The sequence below is a fragment of the Poecilia formosa genome, unplaced genomic scaffold (assembly GCF_000485575.1).
Source record: "Poecilia formosa unplaced genomic scaffold, Poecilia_formosa-5.1.2 Scaffold895, whole genome shotgun sequence".
Lineage (NCBI taxonomy): Eukaryota > Metazoa > Chordata > Actinopteri > Cyprinodontiformes > Poeciliidae > Poecilia > Poecilia formosa.
In genome coordinates this window covers 60,663-65,658 of record NW_006800834.1, presented here as the reverse complement: position 1 = coordinate 65,658, position 4,996 = coordinate 60,663, and the positions used below count along the sequence as shown (strand labels likewise).

At 37.6% G+C, this 4,996-nt stretch overlaps 1 long non-coding RNA gene across 1 annotated transcript in view; it reads right to left on the bottom strand.

Annotated features, from left to right (window-relative positions):
- The window catches only part of LOC107834989 (uncharacterized), a 23,540-nt gene extending 18,578 nt beyond the window's left edge, over nt 1–4,962 (bottom strand). The window contains exon 1 of the long non-coding RNA XR_001660809.1: nt 4,731–4,962. This is a non-coding gene — a long non-coding RNA (uncharacterized LOC107834989). The remainder of the gene's footprint in view (nt 1–4,730) is intronic.
- Between the last annotated feature and the right edge of the window lie 34 nt (nt 4,963–4,996).

The window sequence follows — 4,996 nt, the reverse complement described above, 5'->3', positions numbered from 1 at the left end:
ATTATTCAAAGTAAATAAAACACCTTCATAATCCCAAATATTCTGAAAAATATTTAGTTTGTCCATTGTTAGATAATATTTATATTCTAACATTACTCTTGCTCTAACCATACTCTTAAAGACCTTTACACAATCAGTATTCTGTTCATTATTAATTTTAAATTTTCTACTCTACTAGTAAATTGCAAGCTTTGCCTGACCAAAAAAAAATTTAACAACCGTCCAATTTTCTTCTTTCTTTTGCCATATCAAAAAAATATTTAAAATAAAAGACTGTTCTGTGAAACTTTCTCCAAATGATTTCCAAATATCTCTTAGTAATGTAAATACATCCATTATTCCAACACATTGTACAAAACAATGAATGAGTTTCTCTTAATAAACAAAAAGGACATTTATCTGGGATGGACAGTGGTGCAGTTGGTAGAGCTGTTGCTTTGGAGCAAGAAGGTTCTGGGTTCAATTCCTGGCACAGGGTCTTTCTGTATGGAGTTTGCATGTTCTCCCTGTGCATGTGTGGGTTTTCTCCCACAGTCCAACAAAAAAACATGACTGTCAGGTTAACTGGTCTCTCTAAAATTCTCCCTAGGTGTGTGTGTGCATGGTTGTTTGTCCTGTCTGTGTTGCCCTGTGACAGACTGGCAACCTGTCCAGGGTGTACTCTGCCTCTCACCTGGAATGTTAGCTGGAGATAGGCACCAGCAACCCTCCTGACCCCACTAAGGAACAAGGGTGTATTATTCAAAGTAATACATCCTTGTTGAAAATGGATGGACATTTATCTGAAACAGCAGGGTTAATAACAGAAACAAAAGCATTGACTGCAATAATACCAGCATTTTTAGTCAATGGTGGCTTATATTGAGAAAAGTGAAAAATGTAAAAAGAAATATACATGCCAGAAAGTTTGAGAAGATCTTATAGTCAGTGCACAGGCTGACAGGTCTCAGTTCTTTGGATACCATACATGTTTCACCTCAAAACCAACTTTAAAAAAATCTCTCCAAGGAGTATCTTTTCTTTTTTATTTTTTATTTTACTTTGTTCAAAGCCTTAACACATTTCATATATACATTTTTCCATTTACAAAATCTAAATGTGTCCGTTCATTTTTTCCTTCTCTAAAAACGTCCAGGACATTCAAAGTCTTTCAATTGTGGCTTAAAATACAGCTTAAAGAAAAGGATCTGCTTTATCAGGTGCTAGAAGTCCATCAAACCATCCCTTTATGAGTCTTTTTTCATCTTCTGATAACATTTGCTTAAACTTTGCCAGCATCATGCCTAAAGTTCACAAAGAGTGAATCTCCAATCTTTGGGCCAAGGAAACAAAATCATCAATTTCAGTTCCAACAAGTTCGAGCAGATGTTTCAGCATAACCACGCCTCTTTTCATCAACAGTTCAGAAATCATCGCCATGTTGTCCCAAACTGAACCCAAACGTGATCCCTTGAGGACAGGTTCCAATAATAACCAGTTTAAAGATGTGGATGTTCCAACTCTCTTCTTTCCATGAGGTTCCATGACAATTCTAGGGGCCCTGACCAGCAGGGGGCCCTCCACAATTTAATTATTTATATTTTGTTCATAGAAATAAAATTTAAAAAAAATCGGAGTCCTGTCAAATACAAAATTAATCATATTGTATTTTTCAGAGATTGTTTTTAGCAGTAAAAATTTAATGTTACCCCTCCCAGACCAAAAAAACACACATTCGTTTTTGCCCTGAACTCCCCCTGGATCTGCATGAAATGGTTCATTCCTGCTTCGAGCGCTTGAGAGTGACGCTCTATGCAGCTGCAGTCAGTAGAAGCTGCGAACGACTGTGCCAGTTACTATGCTAAGAAAAGTTATAAAATCAGATTTTCAAAAACAAAATAGAGAGAGAGAGGGAGAGAGAGAAAAAGGCAAGAGTGTTAATTTATAACCCAGTTTTTCTCCAAGAGAAGTGGGTAGACTGTGTGAGATTATCAACCATTTAGCATAGTTAGCTTAGCTACAAACTACTGTATGTCTCCATTTCATTAGCATTTAATGAATTAAGGAAAAAAATTACCAACATATTCATATATTTAACTTGTTTCCTGTACCTTTTACCACAGATAAAGTCAGTCAGCAGCAGTTATAACCCACGTCCCTCCTGACCTGTCCTCTCCTGAGTGAAATTAAAGCTGCAGTATGTAACTTTTATATAAATATATATTTTTTCCACATATTTGTTAAAACTGTCATTATGTTGTGACAATATGGTATGAGAAGTAATCTGTGAAAAATTTATTTCCTCTGCTTTCTCTCAGTGCTCTCTAAAAACAACCAATCAGAGACAGGAGAGTTTTAGTGCTGTCAATCACAATCTCATGTGGCTGCTCATCCTTCGACCCCCTTACACTGTGCTATGCTGTTGTAAATGCTCAATCTAGTTAGCAATCTAGATTGTTAACTAGACTGCTAACTAGTTAGCAATCTAGTCCATGCCTGCCCTGCTTGGACTAGATTGCAGGGCAGGCATGGGCAGGTAGTGAGCAGAGGAAAAAAAGCGTCCGCCTTCATTGAGAGTAAGAGAGAAATCCAGTAGTCAGTTACTTAACAAAATCACTTTGTGTTACTGTGCGTTACTATTTTCACATGGGTGAAAGTAAGGGGGTACGGCAGGGTACTGCCCAGATAGCACACAATGTTAAATCAACGTTGAAAAATAGTTAGAATCGTTGATTTTTGGTTGAAGTCGACAAATGATGATGGATCAACCATCAAACAACCATCCAATCAAACCGTTGAAACTGTGTCATTGAATCAATATTGTTTTGTGGTTGAAATCTGATGACTGAAATGCCGAAGTCTGATTAATGGTTGATTTTTGGTTGAAGTCGACAACTGACGGTGGATCAACCATCAAACAACCATCCACCTCTAGCCAAGTAACTAAAGTTGAAACTGTGTCATTGAATCAATGTTGTTCTGTGGTTGAAATCTAATGACTGAAATGCGTTTGTCTGATCAACATCTGATCAATGTTGAATCAAAATCAGCTGTTTTGCCACACCCCTTTCCCTCCCCTCCTCCTCATCAGCAGTCTGGGTCAGAGAATTTCGATACTGAGCGGGGGTTATCAGGTTTTAAATTAACCACTGTAGAGGATAGTCGGTGCTGATTCCTTTCTATACATTTTCTTACTTGTTCATAACAATTCTCACTGACTGTGTGTGTGTGATATATTGACACAAAAACATCTACAACGTACTAAAAGGAGTGGAGTGGTCCACCCCCACCGTTTACATGAGTGGGATGTCCCAACCACACAGCTGCTTTGCTGTTGGCTTGTTGGCAAAAGATGTTAATTCAATGTTGAATTATTATCACAAAGGTTGAAGTATGGTTGAGGTCGACAACTGACGGTGGATCAACTATAAAACAACCATCCAACTCTAACCAATTAACTAACGTTGAAACTGTGTCATTGAATCAACGTTGTTTGGTGGTTGAAATCTGATGACTGAAATGCCGAAGTCTGATTAATGGTTGATTTTTGGTTGAAGTCGACAAATGACGGTGGATCAACCATCAAACAACCATCCACCTCTAGCCAATTAACTAACGTTGAAACTGTGTCATTGAATCAATGTTGTTCTGTGGTTGAAATCTAATGACTGAAATGCATTTATCTGATCAACATCTGATCAATGTTGAATTAATGTCAGCTGTTTTGCCGCACCCCTTCCCCTCCCCTCCTCCTCACCAGAGCTCTGGGTCAGAGCATTTTGTTACTGAGCAGGGGTTATTACATTTTAAATTAACCACTGCAGAGGATAGTCGGTGCTGATTCCTTTCTTTACATTTTCTTACTTCTTCATAATTCTCACTGACTGTTTGCGTGGGATATATTGACACAAAAACATCTACAATGTACTAAAAGGAGTGGAGCGGTCCACCCCCACCATTTACATGAGTGGGATGGCCCAACCACACAGCTGCTTTGCTGTTGGCTTGTTGGCAAAAGATGTTAATTCAATGTTGAATTATTATCACAAAGGTTGAATGTATGGTTGAAGTCGACAACTGACGGTGGATCAACTATAAAACAACCATCCAACTCTAGCCAATTAACTAACGTTGAAACTGTGTCATTGAATCAGTGTTGTTTTGTGGTTGATATCAAATAAATGAAATGCCAACGTCGAATCCACCCAGATAGCACAGAATGATTGAAACAACATTGAATCAATGTCAGCCAGAAACATTGAATCAACATTGAAAGTGGGATGTGACTTGTATGTGAATCAACGTTAGGGTTTCAACCATAACTGACATTATATCAATGTTGATTCAACCATCATCTGAACGTGGTTCTGCACACATATTTCTGTTCATCTTACATTGAATCAATATTGATTCAACCTTCATTTGAACATGGATCTGCATGCATATTTGTAGTGATCTTACATTGTTTCAATATTGGTTCAACCATTTTTATGTGAATTTACATACATATGTGTGTTGGTATTACATTAAATCAGTTAGGAATCAATGTTTATTCAACCATCATCTCAATGTGGATCTTATTTGAATCTAAGTTAGAGAATCATTGATTCGTGTACACTTTTAGGTTTGACATACAATTAAAGGTTCTTTTACTGGTGTTAAATGGATAATTCTGGTGAGTATTATGTCATCCAAAATTACCTTACATTACCTAAGGTCCTAAAATGTGGTCACACAGACTTAAAAACAACAACATGGCATTGCTTAAAGATTTTATTTCATTTCAGTCTTTTTGCCGTCCCTTTGGTTGCCTTTCAATGCCTCCCTCCTGGTCTGGCGCATAGCGAAACCATTTCTTTACAGTTTCGCTGTAATTTTGATCAGTTAGCCTGGGTTCAAACTGGCGAGCAGCAGCTGAAAGACACAAAAGAACGTCATTAAGATAGACGGTATCTCACATACAATTTCTTATTATCCCCTACCCTCACTCCTTTTAGTGACTTCTATGTGTTTTTGT